The following is a 20,482-nucleotide window of genomic DNA, read 5'->3' on the forward strand; positions in this document are numbered from 1 at the left end:
TTCAAGGGTTCCCTTATCAAAGGTTGCTCTTGTAGTTGGGTATGTTGATTGAGGGGTCCTCTGGGGAAGCAGGAAAGGAAAACCAGAGCCGGAAATGAGAAGGATGGGAAGATGATACGTAAGGATGGTGGAAAGTAGTTTCATGGGTGTGTTTTTTTTCTTTTTATTGCTGCCATGGAAGCATCTCAATCACAGGAACAATTTCAACTAATGGAAAAGAAAGAGAAAGGAGATCATCTTTCAGTGATGGAGCCTCAAGCAGCAACACCCTCATCAGTCAAGGTAGCTGGTGGAATTCATGGGTGACTTTAATTTTTTTTTTTTTTTTAAAATTCCATTTATATCCCGCCCTTCTCCGAAGACTCAGGGCGGCTTACAAGCTTAGCAGTAGCCTTCATTCTATGTATATGCCTGCTTATTAGGGCTTTCACACACACACACACCCAAGCGGCATTATTACAAAGTCAGCTTAATTGCCCCCAACAATCTGGGTCCTCATTTTACCTACCTCGGAAGGATGGAAGGCTGAGTCAACCTTGAGCCTGGTGGGATGCGAACCTGCACTGATTGCAGGCAGCTGGTGTTACTTAAGGAGGCATTAGCCCACTGCTCCACCAAGGCTACAGCAGTGTCTACAGCAGGGGCCTTCAGACTTGGCCATTTTATGACTTGTGGAATTCAACTCCCCAAATTCCTCAGCCAGCATGCAGGGAAGGTCTATCACACTGGAGAGTGATACTAGGTTTATGGAATCCTCTCCAATAACTTACAGTGTCCTCTGGAATCACCCAACTATTGCTGTCTACAAACAAGAATGATATAGATGGGCTTTAGAGGGCCTGAGGAATATTGGTATAATATTGGTAGATAATATTGGACGTGGTGGCTCAGTGGATTAGGACGCTGAGCTTGTCGATCAGAAGGTCGGCAGTTTGGCGGGTCAAATCCCGAGTGCCGCGTAACAGAGTGAGCGCCTGTTACTCGTCCCAGCTTCTGCCAACCTAGCAGTTCGAAAGCACGTAAAAATGCAAGTAGAAAAATAGGGACCACTCCGGTGGGAAGGGAACAGCGCTCCGTGCGTCTTTGGCGTCTAGTCATGCCGGCCACATGACCACGGAGACGTCCTCGGACAAGCGCTGGCTCTTCGGCTTTGAAACGGAGATGAGCACCGGCTCCTAGAGTCGGAAACGACTAGCACGCATGTGCGGGGGAACCTTTACCTTTACCTTATTGGTAGATAACGAACTTAAATCTTAAAATTCAAGCAGGATTTACCTCCCCTAATTCCATCTGTTTTGATCTCTGTCAACACCTATTCTCCGTTTCTTCATTTACTTGGTTTCAAGCAAAGAATTTAGGCATTTTAGTACCCCTGGATATTCCTTTAAAAATAGGAAATAATAATTCTCCTTATGTCTAACAAATTATGTGTTGGCCATAAAATTAAATGGCCTTGAAGTCTGCAGAAAAATACGAAGAGAAAGATAGATTTAAGAAAATTAAGTATCTTAGAAGCCATCAAAGATTCCTCTACTCAAGGTATTAGAGGAATGTCCTTGCGGGTTTCTCAGGAGTATCTCATCACCATCAAAATCAGAACACCAGACTGGGTCAGGTCTGATGCCAAAAGCCAATCCTTCTTTTCTCTGATGGGCTTGTCAGTCTTTCTAGAAGACCGGTCAACCTTATTTATTTCTAAAAATGCTGCAAAATGATGGAGAAATCCCTTGCTCTTCATTGGTTCTTGAGCTGCCGGTAAACTAAATGTTTGAACAATGCGCTCACTTTCCCTTAGTTTCCCCAGAACTCTGAGGCCACCTACAGCAATGTTCAGGACATTTCCACTCAGAAGAACCATCTTACAGAAGAGGAAGAAGAGGGGCCAATGTATCTAAACCTGATTGCAGCAGAATAATACAGCTCTCTTGGTGCATTCTCTTACTAGGCCTAGACATGCTCATGACCTGGGAAGAAATGATGAGGTACTTCAGTTTATGGCTTTCTCTTCTTAAGCCCATCAAAATGGGGGAAATCTTTGCTCCCCTCCTCTTCTACAAGTCTCAGATCTGTCTAGACTGGTGCCTGCTGGGAAGATTTTTGTCTCAGCTTTCCACAACTTTTTTCTGTCTATTGGATAGATCTAATACAAACGACTGCCATGAGGTCTAGTTTAGAGGCCCTTTTCCACACTGAAATTGAATTTGCCAGCTCGTAGGAGCTCGCCTTCATCCTTTTGAGTTTCACTTCTGACTCTCATGTGAGACAGAAGATCCAAGGCTTCTTCCTTGTTGACCTGTTCCTATCTATGCTTGTTTGAAGCCATGGGAAATATCCTTTGGGATATTTTGCTTTGGATACTAGCTGAGTCTCTTAGCTAACAACCCCTATCCCATTTTCTCAGAGATACAAGTTTTATTCTTTCTTAGCTCCACCTTGCCTTTTTTCTCCTTCCATTTTTTTGATGGGTTAAATGGTGCATGGAGGTGATAGATAGATAGATAGATAGATAGATAGATAGATAGATAGATAGATAGATAGATAGATAGATAGATAGATAGATAGATAGATAGATAGATGGATGGATGGATGGATGGATGGATGGATGGATGGATGGATGGATGGATGGATGGATGGACAGACAGACAGACAGACAGATAGATGAGAAGAGAGTTATACATACATTCATATATACATTCATGCATTTGGTACACTATGCTATTTCAATATGGTGATGTTCATATAATAGATGCTTAATATTCTATTATTTAAGTTCCTTGGAGTACTAAATATCGATATGAGAGGAAAAATAGATATTTTATCAGTATTAATTACAGCTTTGGATATTGGTGTTACAAATATTATGATAGTTTGACTTTTTCTTCAAAGTTAAATATAACATTGGAAATAAATTGAAAAATGAAAGAAGAGTGTGCATCGAAGTATTTGTTTTGTAATAAAAGGTTCAGTCTCAAGCTAAGTTACTTGACAACAAAATGTTCATCATGTTGTTGCTTGAGGCATACATGTGTTTGTGTGTGTCTGTGTGTGAGTGTCTGTGTGTGTGTGTGTGCGTGCACTAATGCATGTATTGAACAGTAAGAAACTACCAACAAAGAGTTGGAATTCCCAATTTTAACAAATCGAAGGGCTAGACTTGTAAAGAAAGTCAAAATTTGTGACCTGTTACTTTAAAGTGTGATTCATTCAACAAAAGAATTCGGCAAAAGAATCTCCATCTTCAGCAACAGAAGTTTAGCCTGGAGAAGAGGATGAGGCAGGAAGAGATGGCAAGGCTCTTCCAAATTGTTTAGAGCACTTCCAGAAATCAGGAAACTATTGCCGTAGCTGAAATTTCAAGGAAAACAGATTTTGGTTGGTCGACAGCAAAAAAAAAAAAATTCTTAAGAGGAACTGAAGGCTTTGGGAAGGCCTGGATTTTCCTTCATGGGAAATCTTTTAGCAGAGGTGGGAAGAGCATCCATCAGGGATGCTACAGACTGGGATTCAGCTCCAGATCTTAAATTCTGTGGAGCAGCAGTTATTTTTTAAATTACCTTTCAAGCCTCCCAGAGTCATCTTGTAGGGCAGATGTGAGGCATAGAAATTGGATGGATGGATGGATGGATAGATAGATAGATAGATAGATAGATAGATAGATAGATAGATAGATAGATAGATAGATAGATAGATAGATAGATAAGGCAGGCAGATAGATATAGAAATAGAGAAGATAGAGATAGGCAGGCAGGCAGGCAGACAGACAGATAGCTGAAATGAGGCAACGCCACAATTCAACAGAGGGTAGGCAATGGAGGGAAGCCACGCAGACTACCACATACACAAAACACAGAGATTCAGTGAGAGAGCTGGGATTGTTTAAAACAGCATTTCTCAACCTTGGCCCCTTTAAGATGGGTAGACTTCCACTGCCAGAATCCCAAAGCCAGCTTGGGTGGACTTCCGCTCCCAGAATCCCCCAGGCAGCGTACTGGGCTAGAACCAGAAGACCCTCATTTCCCAGTGCAATATTTCATTCCAGGTGTTTCCAAATGTGGCTCCAGTTCCCTTTTCCCATCACTGAGCTTCCCACAAACAGCTCCAGGAGTTTCTCATCCCATAATATCCCAGCTCTCCTCTGCTGCGTTTGTAGCGTTCACCCTGAAAGGAGACTCTGGCCGATGACCGATTCCTTCTGTCCTTCTCCTCTGATGACTGACCTGCCTGGCCCAAACCCCCCCACACCTCTCGGCATTTGTGAGGCTTTGATTCCGATAATCTCCCACAAAGCATGAGCCATTTTTCCCCCTCAGAACAAGATTCTCTCTTTCTCCATCTCCCCTCAGGCGCCAAGGGTTTTTTCTCCCCTTAGTCCATTTTTCCCGCCTTTTTTCCCTTGGAATGCTGGGCCCTGTAGTTCTGCTTCCCTGCACTCTAAGGCCCTCCTCCTAGGTGGAGCCTACATCTCCCAGAATCCCACGCTCGGCTCCTCCTCCTCCTCCTCCTCCTGTTCAGAGCTTGAAGTGATGGCCAAAATTGGCTGAAGCTCCTGCCTCCATTTGCTGGACCCCAATTAGAATACCCAGATTATGGCAAATACTCAGCAAATCAAAATGGTTGAAAGAAAGAGAGAAAGAAAGAAAGAAAGACTAGTTAAAATACAAAAGAACCCATGTGAGTTAACCAGTGCAGTGGTACTACAAAAACCATATTGCAGGTATTACAAAGCCCATACTGCGTGGCCCTAAAAGGGATGAGGTTCCAGCCACCAGCCTAATTAGCAATACATTTGAAAGGAGCAGAGAAAGGCGGCTAATTCAAATACAAGAAAACCCATGTGAGGTAACCAGTGCAGTGGTACTACAAAACCATATTGCAGGTATTACAAAGCCCATACTGCATGGCCCTCGAAGGGCGAGGTTCTAGCCACCACCATGATTAGCAATACATTTGAAAGGAAGAGAGCAAGAAGGCTAATTAAAGTACAAGAGAAGCCATGTGAGTTAACCAGTTCAGAAACCATATTGTTAGTATTACAAAGTCCATAGTGCATGGCCCTCAAAGGGGCGAGACTCCAGCCAAATAAGAGACTACTGGAGACAAAATGGACGTTAGGCCATGCCGCTCAAGGCAGGAAGTAAATGAAGGTATCCTTCAAAAATGGTTCTTTGGCTTCCGCTTTCATAATCTAGTGCAGGGGTAGGCAACCTCGGCTCTTTCATGACTCATGGACTTCAGCTCAGAGAGAAGAAAATCACCAGCAGCAACCATAAATCTTTCCGTAATTTGAAAGATGAAAATGCCACTGATAAACCAGGGATACAAATTCCCTGTTTGAACCAGTGCAAACATGGCAAACATTGTGAATGGGAGACCTGCATGTCTAAAGGGGATGCTTGTGGAGACCCATCTTCCAGCCCCACGGGACCCAGGTTTGGGGCAGAACAGCAACCGTGGCATGGAAAACCACAACAGCAATTGCAGAATCCCTTACATTTTTAAAAAAAACTCTTATAATATTTTTGAAGCTCAAATAGTTTGGCCATCTAATGAGAAGAAAAGATTCATTGGAAAGGACTCCGATGTTGGGAAAGATGGAAGATAAAAGAAGGGGACAGCAGTGGATGAGGTTATTAGATAGTGTCATGGACAGAATAAACATGAATTGGAGCAAACTTTGGGTGGGCCTGGCATGCTATAGTCCATGGGGTCGCGAAGAGTCAGACACAATTTGGTGACTGAACAACAACAAAAGCATTTTTTTTTATTTGACAGGATTTATATCTCCTCCACTGGTTTATCCTTCAACAAGCACAGGAGGAATCATTTAGCACAAAAAGGGGAAGGCAGGACAGGTATTCCTGGTCAGTAACTGGACAATAGGCCAATATTTCTACTGGTTAGGAAGAGTAAAAGATCAAGGCTGTAAATTCTGAGTGATTTTGGTGGACCCCTAAAGGTATGCCCCGAGTTTCTCAGTCTTGACAGCTTGAAGATGGGTGGACTTCAACTCCCAGGATTCTCCAGACAGCCACAAATTCTGGGAGTTAAAGTCCATCCATCTTCCAGTTGCTGAGGTTGAGAAACCCTGGCTTCAACCATGTCTATTCCCAAATACCCCAACAGAACCAGAGCAAGTCCTCCGTTCCTGGTGGTGAAAAGGTTGGTCTTCTGAAAGTGGCCTTTGGAGAAGTAATCAGTGGGCTGTTCTGCTTGTTACTTAAACCCGGACATCGCTGTACACGACTTGGTCCACTTCCTGGGTCTTCAGAGGATTCTTGGTCCTGGGTTCCAAAGGGATCACTGTGGATGACGTCTTGACAAAAGCATAGGTGAGTTCTGAATTCTAAGAAGCCAGGAAAAGACAAGCTTGAAATTCAACCAGAATCCATCATAAAGGAGACTTTCTAACGTTTATTTTGGAAGGTGTTTACAAATGGAAACCAGTTGACTCTTCCAGAATCCTAGGCAACACAAATCCAGTGTAAATGGCAACCACACCACACCAGGCCCAACCCAGATCCTCTACCTCCTGTCACCCAGAGAGACTTCGACCAGGATGACCATCCACTTTGATTTACCTATGACCTGCCAGAAGGAATCCCTAATATCTAAGATGCTCTCAATCTTTCTAGTTTGAAAATCAACAATTCATTCACAATAAAACCAAATATTAGTAGAATAAGAGACTACTGGAGACAAAATGGACGTTAGGCCATGCCGCTCAAGGCAGGAAGTAAATGAAGCTATCATTCAAAAATGGTTCTTTGGCTTCCACTTTCATAATCTAGTGCAGGGGTAGGCAACCTTGGCTCTTTTATGACTCATGGACTTCAACTCCCAGAATTCCTGAGTCAGCATAGCTGGGAGTTGAAGTCCGCTACTCAGGAATTCTGGGAGTTGAAGTCCATGAGTCATAAAAGAGCCGTGGTTGCCTACCCCTGATCTAGTGATTGGAAATCCTTCTCTCCCTCCAGAAGTGGTTCCTCTCTCAAAATCCTCTAGAAAGTTTTTCTATTATTCCATCAGAATTTCACTACCAGGAAATTTGGGGTGATACGCAATAGCTCTGAAACTGCCCAGGATTCCCAATTCCTTTATAAACGGTCCTGCCCAGAAAAGGAAGAATCCTTGAAGTGGTTACCTGTAAATCTTCCCTGTCTACGTCCTCAGATCCAAGATCATTTAATCTGACTTCCTCCTTCTTCTCTTTAGGCTCAGATCTTCGCTGGCATCCTGATGCTTCCAGATCCATGCAAAAAAGAGGAAGCTAGGAATAAACAAACGTGACTTGCACATCCTAGTTATTCCATCATCTTAGAAACAAAGTAAAGGTAGATACACCCTCAAGCTCAGCTTCACTAGGCTGCAGTGTCCATGCTATTTCTTGAAAAGTGCCCACTCTACAGCTAAGAAGCTTCTTGGATATTCCCATCCAGGGAATACTCAGGGCCAACCTACTTACCTTCTAAGATTTGCTATCTGCTGATATTCTGGCTGGGAGGAGAAGACTCTCCTTTAACGCCAAATAAGCTCTTCTCAGTTCAGCCACCTTCTCCCAGTACAGGGAATATCCCAACTCAATTACTCTTGAGGGTAGATACAGTGGGGGCTCAGGGGGATGTTGATTATGTCAACAGCCAAAACCCTCCTAATCCCTTGAGATTCCCAAGGCCAAAAGTCTATCAAATTGTGGATCAGGCAACAAGAAGGACCACTATGCCTACCAGAGTAGTCTCCATTATGTTGAAGGACCTCTTGGAGCTCTACTCTTCCAAGTGGCTTCGTCCACTTCCGCAACGAAGGTTCCTCTCTAGCCACTTGACCGAGATTAAGGGTGGTTCCCGCTACGTTTGAATTTGGGACTCACACACCTACCGTTCTTCTTCCTGCTGCAGCAGAAAACCAGTGGGGCTCCCAGGAAGAGCACAAGGAGAGCCAACGCCGCATAACCCACTAATGGGGCAGATGGGGCTGGTAGAACTGCAAAGGAAAAGGGGGAGATGTATCATTTTGCAAGATTTCTTTGGATGTTTAAATCAGTTTTTGCAAAGGGTTCCTTCCACGTTTAGGCAGCAGATGACTCCACCTTCTGAAAAGACACACCTGTGATATTCACTGCCTGGCTCCAAGGAGACACGATCCAGCGCCCATTTATGTTTTCCTCATATCTGCAAGCAAGTCCCAGGCTTCCATTGCATTTGGCATATAGGAAGGCTACTGACGTATTTAGAGTAAGAAGCCCAGAGTCTCTGCTGCTCCTCAAAAGACCTTCGTTGCTGGAGGTCATTTCCACACCCTTCCATGAAAAATGGAACCTTTTGGTGTTATTGCCCTCATTGGGCAAACACAGGATGGGCAGGACTTTGCCTTCCTGCATGGATCCAGAGGGAAGCCGCAGCTTCAACACTGGGGGAGGCAGAGGATCTGGAGAAGAGAAAAACGGGAATTAGCTTGGTGGTGCTTGGATTCCACTGTCTCTAGGGTGGAGTGTTATGTATTAGGCTTTTTAGGAACACCTAAGCACTTGTATAGGGATGCGGTGGCTCAGTGGGTTAGGACGCTGAGCTTGTCGATCAGAAGGTCGGCAGTTTGGCAGGTCGAATCCTGAGTGCCGCGTAACAGAGTGAGCGCCTGTTACTCGTCCCAGCTTCTGCCAACCCAGCAGTTCGAAAGCACGTAAAAATGCAAGTAGAAAAAGAGGGACCACTACGGTGGGAAGGTAACAGCGTTCTGTGCGCCTTTGGCGTGTAGTCATGCTGGCTGGCCACATGACCACGGAGTCGTCCTCGGAGATGAGCACCGGCCCCTAGAGTCGGAAACGACTAGCACGCATGTGCGGGGGAACCTTTACCTTTAAGCACTTGTATAAGAGTCACCACTAGGAGGCGTTGAACTGTAACTGTTTTGGCGGGAAGCAGTTTTGGCGGGAAACAGAGGTTCAATCCGATTGGTTGGCTATATAAAGAGTGCAGGTAGCCCCCATTCCCCAGTACAGTCACTTCCACCAATAAAGAGCTGTTATGTTGTACTCATGGGCCTGGCGTCCTTCCTGCTCTACAGAACCCACTACACAACATGGAGACTTTCTGGGACTTCATCGGGGAAATACTTTCATATACAAGCTCTAAATAAATAAAGCCCCGGTTACAGGAATCCACATTTTCAAAATGAAGGGGGGAAAATGCGTACCTCTCACCACTATTGAGACAGGATGACTCCATTCTGAAGAGATGGTTCTCCCATATTTCCGTTCTTGGTACCGGCATTTATATAATCCAGAATCTTCCCTCGTGGCTGTGAGGAACAGGAAGTTGTCTTCAGGCCAATCCAGACCCTTTATAGAGGTGTCATTCTCATTTTTCCTTATTTGGTATTGTCTCCGGCTTTGAACAGTGTTGTTGGGAGCTGAGCACCTGAGAGAAATGTTCTCCCCAACCAGATACAGAGGTTCTGGAGGGACTGGAGAAAGGCTGGGAGCTGGTGGACGATCTAGATAGATCCAGAGAGGAAAGAGAAGTGAATATCAAATGTCCTTCAGGCCGTCCCAGGATTATCTTGACTGGCACCCATCAACATATCTAGCTGCACTAAAGTTCTTGGTTGGACTTCCCTTCATGCAGAATGGAACTGATGGCCTCTTCTCTTTCCTCAGAAAATACTCCTTGGAATCGGAAGGTTGAAGAAATCTAGACTGGGCAGCTTGACAGCCTGAATAGTGGGGCAGAAATATCCCTGAAATCTCACTAATATTCCTTCACTCTCCAGAGATATTCTAAGGAGACAGACTCTCGGCAAGGCAGCACCAAAATCCCTCTGCTCCAACATGGTGAAGGTGTGCAACATCCCATTTCCTTCAGCTTTCCGGCGTAAAAGAAATTGGTCTGCTTGAACAACTTTCTCTGTCTCTTGTTTCGAGAACAATAAAATAAATATATTTTTTTTATTTAATGCATTAAGGAACACAGGTTCTTGAAAGCACTGTTTTTGGTCGTAGGAATCTCTTAGGCATCTTTCTAACCATGTGAACAGTATTTCTCAACCTTGACAAACACGAAGATTTGTGGACTGACTCCCAGAATTCCTCAACTAGCATTTGGAACTCTGGGAGTTGAAGTCCACACATCTTAAAGTTGTCAAGGTGGAGAAAACCCTGATGTATAAACACTTTATTAATTAGAAGAAAGTTCCTTACCGACGATAGTGAATTCAGCCACATTACTCTTTCGCGACAGAGAACTTCTTCCTTCTATATTTTTTCCCATGTAACAACAAGAAAATTTTGCCTGTGGAGCCATTCGAAATGCCTGAATCAGCAGAGTATTTCCGATCTGTCCGTCATATTTTGTCTCTTCACCCTTTTCACTGATGCGATAGAAAACGTAATATTCTCCATTCTGTCCACTTGGGGGGGAACATTTTAACTCTATCTGTTCTCCCTTGAAAAGATTTTGGTAAGGAGGTAACCAGGACAAGGTAGGAGCTGCTGGGGGCTGATTCCAAGTAGTCCTCTGAAAATCTGAGAAAGAAAGGAAATTTGGAAAGAATCCCATAAAAATCCCTGCAAGCTATTAAGCAGAATTGTCTTCCAAGAATCCAAGACAAACCCTGGGCTAGAACTAGAAACAACCAAATTATCAATTCTCAGATAAAGGTCTTTACAGGTAGTGCTTGACCAACGGCCAATTGCTTAGTAAACGTTCGGAGTTATGACAGACCTCAAAAAAGCAACTTACAACTCAGATTCAAAGTTCTGACAGCAGGCTCCCTTATGGTCATTAAATCGAGGCTTACATGTGCATCTGATGACCAGAGAGTGGACCATTACTCTCAACTTCTCTACCAACTTAATGGAAATCCAGACAATTCAATGGATAGCTGTTGAAAGCTAGGTGGTGGATCCAATGTGGCTTTCTGCATGTATTCCTGGACTACAGTTCCCATCTTCCATTAGCAATGGCCATTTTGGATAAGGTTCATAGCTGGGATTCCATAACATCTGAAGGGTCTCAGGTAGACATCACATTTACGATGAACTGGAACTCTCTACATAAATTCAGCATACGAGAGATCCTTTTTCCTGTCTGCAGATTCACAACTCTGGCATGGCCCATTAATTGATTTATTAAAGCCATTTTGCAACAGAGCCGTGAATTACCCTTAGCTAGAGCTGGTCCATCTGAATTAACGACACTTTTGTTCGATGGAGTCATTTTTGCAATCAGGCCTTGGTTAACTTCTCCCTTGACACGTCACATGCACATCAAGAAGCCGACCACAAATGCTGCAGTCACAGGAAATGCTAGTCTAAGTTGGCATTTGTGGCTTTGTCACTGCACTGAAGAAGTTTGCAAAGTGGACCCATTACTGGACCAAAGGAAAGGAAACATGGCAGTTCGCTGAATCTGTGGTCAAAAATGGCCAGGCGAAGCTCCAGAGGCAAAATATTCATATTTAGCACATTGACTGATGTGAGTGTTGGGCCCTGTTCAACATGATGCAGTTCAGTGATGAGAAAAGATAGATAAATATAGAACAGGTAGTACCCAGCAAAACAGCAGTAACTATGGGATGCATCTACTGTAGGTGTCCTGGTAGACAATCACTTAAGTATGAACCAACACTGTGTTGTAGCTGCCCAAAAATCCAAAGGAGTTCTAGGCTGCGTCAACAGAGGGATAGTTTCAAGAACACAATAAGTGATTGCATCACTTTATAATGCCCTGGTGAGGCCACACTTGGAATACTGAGTCCAATTTTGGTCACCATGATTTAAAAAAAAGAGAGATGTTGAGACTCCAAAAAGAGTGCAGAGAAGAGCAACAAAGATGATTAGGAGACTGGCGGCTAAACCGTAGGATGAACAATTGAGGGAACTAAGGATGCGGTGGCTCAGTGGGTTAGGACACTGAGCTTGTCGATCAGAAGGTCGGCAGTTTGGCGGGTCGAATCCCGAGGGCCGCGTAACAGAGTGAGTGCCTGTTACTCGTCCCAGCTTCTGCCAACCTAGCAGTTCGAAAGCACGTAAAAAATGCAAGTAGAAAAATAGGGACCACTCCGGTGGGAAGGTAACAGCGTTCCGTGCGCCTTTGGCGTCTAGTCATGCCGGCCACATGACCACAGAGACGTCCTCGGACAAGCGCTGGCTCTTCGGCTTTGGAACGGAGATGAGCACCGGCCCCTAGAGTCGGAAACGACTAGCACGCATGTGCGGGGGAACCTTTACCTTTACCTTTAAGGATGTCTAGTCTAACAAAGAGAAGGACTAGGGGAGATACGACAGCATCTTCCAATATTTGAAGGGCTGTCGCAGGGAAGAACATTTAAAATTTCTCAGATTTCAGGAAAGGAAGTGAGAAAAGGAAAAGAGCGCCTTTGAGAAAAACGTTCCTAAGACATTCCATCTCATTATTCATCCTTTTCATCAAGAAAATTTCTCTTTGAGTCTTTTCACTTCTTTGCCACTTTAAAATTAGCCAATGTTTATAAAACTGATTCCTGGACAGGGATTTTCAGAGAAAAGACATAGGATCCCTTTTCGCAAATGAGAAAAAGGACAATCGGAAGAGTTTTCGGCTCATACCACTTCGATAGCTCCTTTATCTATTCCGATATTAGCCACACATTCCCAAGCATAAGAGTGAGGAGTTATTCCCCACTACCGCTTGGGAGAGAAATCTTCATTTCCTCCCGTTTTGCAACAGAAAACGGAAAATGTAGAAGCAAAGAAATTAATTTTACCTTGGGTGGTTGATTCACACAGGAGGATCGGGAGAGACGTTGGAAGAAACAAAAAGAGACCCACAAAATTTATGATGGGAACAAGAGGAGCTGAAGAGGACCAAGAGAAGAGAGAAACCTTCAACCCATCCTCCAAGTGGTGGCCTCCACACTCCACACGATGGTCCATTTGTGGAGCTGGGATCTTCTCAGCACCCCCACCGCTCTGCTTTCTGAGCCGAGGATGACAACCTGCTCCTGCAAACACCACCTCCTCTCAGCAAACAGCAGGAAAGGAAAGGCGTCATCACCTCTCCACTAGCCTCCTCCTCACTTTGCAGGCCCAGCAAAACCAACCCAGCTCACTGCTCAGCTCTGCGGCCTTCTTGACCACAGCACACCTTTTCTGCAATCTCACAAGGGCATCTCGCCGCCCCCGGCCCTAGACGTGCTATTGTCAAAACTTTTCTGCAGCCACAGTGCTTAAGAAGAGCCAAAAATAATAGAACGGACAAAAACGGAGAGCAGAACACAGTTGCTTTCGTTCTCAGGATCAAACGTTCTCCACCAGCTCGAAAAATCTTCCACCTCCAAACCGGAAGCTCCTACGCCTTCATTCCCCAATCCCGCCAATCCATGGCGTTGTTGTTATCCACTCAGCCCCATCCGGCTCTTGGCAATTGTGTGCGCCAGGTCTGTCCACATCTTCCATCTTGCACGGCTTCTTTGAGAACTTCTGTGCTCTGGCTGGTGTCGGTTTCGATCGTGTCCAGCCACTGTGTTTTTTGGTGGCCTGATTTCTTTTTTACCGCTAACTCTTCCCAACCCAAATATTTATGGAGTTTCTCAGCCATCCAGGTCACGGTTGTCCCAAAGGTGCCTTTTTTTCAGGAGGCACCTGGACTTCCTTCCTTCATTTGAAGACGTTTCGCTTCTCCTCCAAGAAGCTTCTTCAGCTCTGACTGGATGGTGGGGAATGGAAGGATTTATACTCCTTGCAGACAGCTGGTCATTTGCCTTCTTTTAGAGCAGACATGTCAAACACAAGGCCCGGGGGCCACATCCGGCCCGCGAAGTGGTTTCATGCGGCCCGCGAAGCCATCCTGGAAACAGTGAAGGAACGGTCCCCACTGCCTTGGTCCTGGCCCTGAGACCCTCCTTCTGCCAGAGACCCTCAGATCTGTCCCACTCCTGCCCAGGCCCCCATAGGCACCCTTGATGCGAACGATGTAGAGCTGGCCACGCCCACCCAGTAGGCCATACGCACTCTAGCCACGCCCACCCAGTAGGCCACGCCCACCCAGGCCATACCCACCCGGCCCCCCGAGGGCAACCGCAATGCTGATGTGGCCCTCAATGAAATTGAGTTTGACACCCCTGTTTTAGAGGGTCGTTGAGGCCACCTGGAGGCTTATCCGTGTCCTCAGGGTCACCTGAGTGGTGCAAATGGGTGTGAAGCCTCCTTAGCTGCAGGATGTTTTCTACCCTGGGTCCCTTCAGTCTTGAAGACAGGCGCAGGGTGTTGGGGGCGAGTCTGTGTTGTCTGCATCCCAAACTGAAGCACAAATGGTCCCTGTAATCCACAATGTTTTCTGGAAATCCGTTCGTCCTCCCGCACCCTTCGAAGGGTGCTCATCCCGAAGTGCAGGGCTAAATGTCCATGGAGAGTCTCCGTCATCCAGGTCACCGTTGTCCCAAAGGTGCCTCTTTTTTTTTTTTTTTAAAGGAGGAGGCAACTGGACTTTTTTGTTTTCCTTTGAAGACGTTTCGCTTCTCACCCCATCTTTCCATTCTCCGCCATCCAGTCAGAGCTGGAGAAGCTTCTTGGATGAGAAGCGAAACGTCTTCAAAGCGAAACGTCTTCAAAGAAAAACAAGAAAGTCCACTGCCATCCATTGCAACTGGGAAGACCACAGCCTTGACTATACGCACTTTTGTCGGCAGGGTGATGTCTCTGCTTTTTAGTGTGCTGTCTAGTTTTGCCATGGCTTTCCTCCCCAGGAGCAAAGCGTCTTTTAATTTCTTGGCTGCAGTCCCCGTCTGCAGTGATCTTGGAGCCCAGGAAAACAAAATCTGTCACTTGCCTCCATTTTCCCCCCATCTATTTGCCAGGAATTGAGAGGGACGGAGGCCATGAACTTGGTTTTCTTAATGTTTAGTTTCAACAGGAGTCCTTGTACATCAAATGGTTGCCCCAGTCTATTCTTGAAAACCTCCTGTGATGAAGCACCCACAACACAGGGACACTGACTGGAAAGCTTTGAGTGCCTCTGTTTGCAGCGGCTGCAATCTTCAAACCGATGGGAGAACAAAACAAAAGGATAAACCTCTCCTTTGGGTTAAGCTGGAGCCCTGGCGACTCCACAAATATCTCTTTTTCCAGTTTAACAACATCACTCTGGGTCAGCTTACCCTTTCAAGACAATTAAAATTAGCAGTACGTGCTGCCATCTAGCGGCTTTCCAACACAATTATTTAAATGACTCTGCCGGGAGAGTTAATTACAACTCTATTCAATTTATTCACCAACGCTCTAATGAAATGAAATTATTATTATTATTATTATTATTATTATTATTATTATTATTATTATTATTATTATTATTATTATTATTATTTGCTTGGTTTTACCATTCCTTTTGACACGTGCACAAACGTGGCCGACTAGTCCTCAGCTTACGACTAACAATTGGGACCGGAATGTGCACTAGTTAGGAAACAAGGTGGTTAAATGAGTCGCAACTTGATTTTATGGCTTTTTTTTTTCTTCCCACGGCTGTTAACTGTCCCCGTTGACTCTGCTTGTCGAAAGCTTCCTGGAAAGGCGGCAAATGGTGATCACGTGAGCCCAGGATGTTGAAACCGTCATAAATAGAGGCCGGTTGAAAGCACCCCAAATTTTGATCAGGTGGGGACGCTGCGATGGATGTTAAGTGCAAAAGCCAATTGTGAGTCTTTTTTTTTTCCCGGTGCTGTTGTAACTTGTCTGAAATTGTACAGTTGCTAAACGAATGATCCTGAATAGAGAACTACCTGTATCCAAGTCTTAATATTCCTCTGAACAGAATAGAGCTGGAAGGGACCTCGGAGGTCTTCTAGTCCAACCCCCTGCTCAGGCAGGAGACCCTATACTATTTCAGACAAATGGTTGTCCAGTCTCTTCTTAAAAAGGAGGAGGAGGAGGAGGAGGAGGAGGACAGAATTGGAAGGGACCTTGGAGGTCTTCTAGTCCAACCCCCTGCTCAGGCAGGAGACCCTATACCATTTCAGACAAATGGTTGTCCAAGCTCTTCTTAAAAAGGAGGAGGAGGAGGAGGAGGAGGAGGAGGAGGAGGAGGAGGAGGAGGAGGAGGAGGAGGACAGAATTGGAAGGGGCCTTGGAGGTCTTCTAGTCCAACCCCCTGCTCAGGCAGGAGACCCTATACCATTTCAGACAAATGGTTGTCCAAGCTCTTCTTAAAAAGGAGGAGGAGGAGGAGGAGGAGGAGGAGGACAGAATTGGAAGGGGCCTTGGAGGTCTTCTAGTCCAACCCCCTGCTGAAGCAGGACACCCTATACAATTTCAGACAAGTGGCTGTCCAGTCTCTTCTTAAAAAATCTCCAGTGTTGGAGCATTCCTGGTGGCCGGCTGTTCCACTGGTTAATTGTCCTCACCGTCAGGAAGTTTCTCCTTAGTTCTAGGTTGCTTCTCTCCTGGGTTAGCTTCCATCCGTTGCTTCTTGTCCTTCCTTCGGGCGCTTTGGAGAATGGCTTGACTCCCTCTTCTTTGGGGCAGCCCCTGAGATACTGGAACACTGCTATCCTGTCCCACCTCGTCCTTCTCTTCATTAAACTGGACACATCCCCAATTCCAGCAACCGTTCTTTGTAGCCTCCACTCCCCTGATCCTCTTGGTTGCTCTTCCATCCATTGTTTCTCGTCTTGCTTTCTGGTGCTTTGGAAAATAAGTTGACACACACACACACACACACACACACACACACACACTTCTTTGTGGAGTTGATAGATTTGTTCATCTATCCTTTTCTTATATTATTAGGGGTCATTTTTTAAATATATATATATATATATCCAGCACTGCTATCAGATGTGCAGATGTTCTATAATAATGTTATATAAACCCTGTTGATTTTTGGGAGGGGAAAAAAAACCTAAAATAAATTTTTTAACCAGTTTACAAATGAGAGAAATTTCTCCCTGTTCCTTTTAGGTCAACATTGGGTGTGCTCCTGGGTTAAAATTTGGTGGAACATTCAAAAGATTTTTAAGAGAAAGATAAAAGTTCTCTCCGCAATTGTTTTTACTGGGCATTGTTGTAGATTGTGATGTTAAAGAAACCAATTTGATGTTGAATTTGATAACAGCAGCACTGGTGGGACAATATTGGAAGAAGGATAGTTTGCCTACTAGAGAAGAATGGGTGTTTAAAGTATCGAATCTTGCAGAAATGTCTAAGATTTCTGCTTATTTGAAGGATCACTCACAAGAAAGATATATTTCAGTTTGGAGGAGAAGGATAGATTATATTCAGAACAAATATGGGACTAAAAAGTTCCATTTAGCTTACGAGTAGATTTTAGAGGGATATTGTTATTAATTTTAGTGTTAGCACTTTGTATGTATCTATGTTAAAGGGGAGTTAAAGATCATTATGAACTTGGTTAATTTTATATTATGGATAACTTTTAGTTAGAATATACCTTCCCCCTCTCCCCTTGGATTTTGGGACATAACTGGGTATCGGCCACGGTGGGAGAGTGGCTTGACTTTTTCCATCTGCGACCCCATAGAGGTGAGAGCTCTATGGGGTTGCCTACCCAGAGGATATCTGGCCCACCTCCAGGAACAGAGTTGCAACCCGTCGTGAGAGGGCGGGGGGTGGCCTGTCTCTGGGGGCACCCAACTGAGTGGCAGTGAAGTTGGGTGGGGACCAAGATATCTGTCTTTATGCTTCGATCCTCCCATTAATGGGACGCCTTTCCTGGACTTGCTAGACTTATGCGGAAATATACTAGCACGGATTTGTGTGCCCTCAGGGGAGCCCCCCTCTCCTGGGTGCGACCCGCCTCTTTAAACACTTTCAACCTCGATGACGGGCCCGAGTTCTGGGACCCTGAGAGATGGCCGGGCAGGGGCAGGGGCCGTCAATATAAAGTTAACAGAAGGCCTCTGATCATTTTTTATCTAGATTTTTTATAGGGTTAGGGAGGGGGGTGGGTGATAAGGGTTGTCTGGCCTTGGGGGGTGGCCAATCAACCATGGTTCAGGCCGGACTTGGGTCTGACCGCGCGGCGGGAGAACGGGGTGTCGCTGTCTCCGGAGCTCACGAGCGGGTCGTGGGATTACCAATTCCCACGACGGGGAATGGCAGCAGGCGGATAGACAGGGGGCCGTATCGCTACCGGGAGGGCCATCTCCGCTACTTGCAAGCGGTGAGGCGCTCCGACCCTCTGCTTCTTCCCCGAGGTTCCGGGAGCGAGGATGTGCAGCCTCCTGAGCTCCGGCTGGTGTATCTGAATGCCAGGTCCGTGGTTAACAAAGCTCCCCTCGTTAGGGATTTAGTTGAGGGTGAGCATGCGGACCTGGCCTGCATCACGGAGACCTGGTTGGGCCCAGAGGGTGGGGTCCCTTTGGTTGACCTCTGCCCACCAGGCTTCCGGGTGCTACATCGGCCACGAGCTCATGGTAGGGGTGTGGGTGTGGCGGTGACTATGAGGGAGACCTTATGTCCGCGGGAGACCACCGTTCCTCAGATAGTCGGGTGTGAGTCTCTCTTTGTGAGATTTGGTTCTGGGGCGCAGTTGGGTTTGCTGCTGACGTACATTTCGCCTAGTCGTACAGCGGCAGCCCTGCCCGAGCTGCTTGATATCCTCTCAGGGTTGGTGGTTGAGTTTCCCAAACTTATAGTTTTGGGAGACTTCAATCTACCATCCCTGGGAGGCTCATCTGAGCTAGCTCGGGAGTTCATGGCTTCCATGACGGCCATGGACCTGACGCAAGTAATTTCTGAACCAACTCATGAGGGAGGCCACACTCTTGACCTGATTTTTTTATCTAGACGGTGGTTGGATGATCTTGGTGGGGGCTCTCCATTTATTATGCCCCTGTCATGGACCGATCATCATCTCCTGCGGATGGTCTTCCGTTTTGCCACCCCCCGCCGTGGGGACACGGAACCAATTAGATGGTACCGCCCCAGACGCTTAATGGATCCTGATAGATTCCAAGCGGCGCTGGGGTCCCCACCTGCCTCCATTGCTCACAGCTCGGCGGATGCCTTAGTGGAAACCTGGGAAAGGGCAGCCACTGAGGCACTTGACCGGGTTGTACCCTTGCGGCCCCTGACCCGGCGCAGATCCCAGCGAGCTCCATGGTTCTCCGCGGAGCTCCGGGAGATGAAGCGTCGGAAACGGGGCCTAGAGAGCTGCTGGAGGTCGAGCCGATCCGAACCCGACCGGTTGCGGTTAAGAACCTATATTAGGTCTTATCTCGCAGCGATGAGGGTGGCGAGGTGTAATTACTTCTCTACCCTCATTGCGTCCGCAGATAATCGCCCGGCCGCCCTGTTTAGGGTGACTCGCTCACTTCTTAATCAGGAGGTGAGGGAGGATCCCTTGCAGGGTCGTGCCGAGGAATTTAGTCAACATCTGTCGGATAAAATCGCTCGGATTCGGACCGGTTTGGACTCCAGCTGGGCAGAGTCAGGCGATCAGGACACGGACGGTCTTGTCAATGTTATCTGGGAAGAGTTTGATTCTGTGACCCCTGATGAAGTGGACAGGATTATGGGGAGGCTGAGCTCCTCCACATGTTTGTTGGATCCGTGCCCTTCCTGGCTGGTTTATGCAGCTAGGGAGAGGACACGAGGCTGGCTCCAGGCGGTTAAATCTGCTTCTTTGAGTGAGGGTTATTTCCCCACCGTCTTGAAGGAGGCGGTGGTGAGACCTCTCCTCAAGAAGCCTGCCTTGGACCCAGCTGTATTGAACAACTTTCGTCCAGTCTCCAACCTTCGCTTTCTTGCGAAGGTTGTTGAGAGTGTGGTGGCGCACCAGCTCCCTCTGGTCCTGGATGAAGCGGATTATCTGGACCCCTACCAATCGGGTTTCAGGCCCGGGTACAGCACGGAGACGGCATTGGTCGCTCTGGTGAATGATCTCTGGAGGGCTCGGGACAGGGGATATTCCTCTGTCCTAGTCCTATTAGACCTCTCGGCGGCTTTCGATACCATCGACCATGGTATCTTGCTGCGGCGTCTCAGGGGATTGGGAGTGGGAGGCACGGTTCTTCGGTGGTTCTCCTCCTATCTCCTGGGACGTTCACAGTCGGTGTTGGCAGGGGGGCAGAGATCGGCCCCGAGGTCTCTCGTTTGTGGAGTTCCTCAGGGGTCGGTTCTCTCGCCTCTCCTGTTCAACATCTACATGAAACCGCTGGGTGAGATCATTCGTGGTTTTGGAGTTGGGTATCATCAATATGCCGATGATACCCAACTTTTCTTTTCGACCCCAAACCACCCCAGTGATGCCCTCGCTGTGATGTCCCGTTGCCTGGAGGCGGTTCGGGTCTGGATGGGGAGGAACAGACTTCAGCTCAACCCTGACAAGACTGAGTGGCTGTGCATTCCGGCATCCCGGGACATTCAAAATGTTCCATCTCTTTCTATGGGGGGTGAGCTCTTACCCCCCGTGGATAGGGCTCGCAACTTGGGAGTCCTCCTAGATTCACGGCTTACCCTAGAAGATCATGTAGTGGCTGTGACTAGGGGGGC

General features: G+C 46.6%; 2 long non-coding RNA genes across 3 annotated transcripts in view; both read right to left on the reverse strand.

Annotated features, from left to right (window-relative positions):
• Positions 1-10,385, reverse strand: part of LOC310648328 — a 29,073-nt gene extending 18,688 nt beyond the window's left edge. Inside the window, exons 1-2 of the long non-coding RNA XR_014494070.1 lie at positions 10,193-10,385; positions 9,190-9,489 (exon numbers count right to left, since the gene is read on the reverse strand). This is a non-coding gene — a long non-coding RNA (uncharacterized lncRNA). The remainder of the gene's footprint in view (positions 1-9,189; positions 9,490-10,192) is intronic.
• LOC310649871 lies at positions 5,764-8,190 on the reverse strand. Of its 2 annotated transcripts, none has more exons than XR_014494324.1 (4): positions 8,104-8,190; positions 7,876-7,980; positions 7,142-7,233; positions 5,764-6,343 (listed from the first exon to the last, which is right to left on the reverse strand). It is a non-coding gene; the product is annotated as an uncharacterized lncRNA (long non-coding RNA). The 2 variants fall into 2 exon arrangements; XR_014494325.1 differs by having other exon boundaries at positions 7,142-7,239.
• Positions 10,386-20,482: the final 10,097 nt, after the last annotated feature.

This window comes from Vipera ursinii (genome assembly GCF_947247035.1).
Source record: "Vipera ursinii genome assembly, chromosome: Z".
NCBI lineage: Eukaryota > Metazoa > Chordata > Lepidosauria > Squamata > Viperidae > Vipera > Vipera ursinii.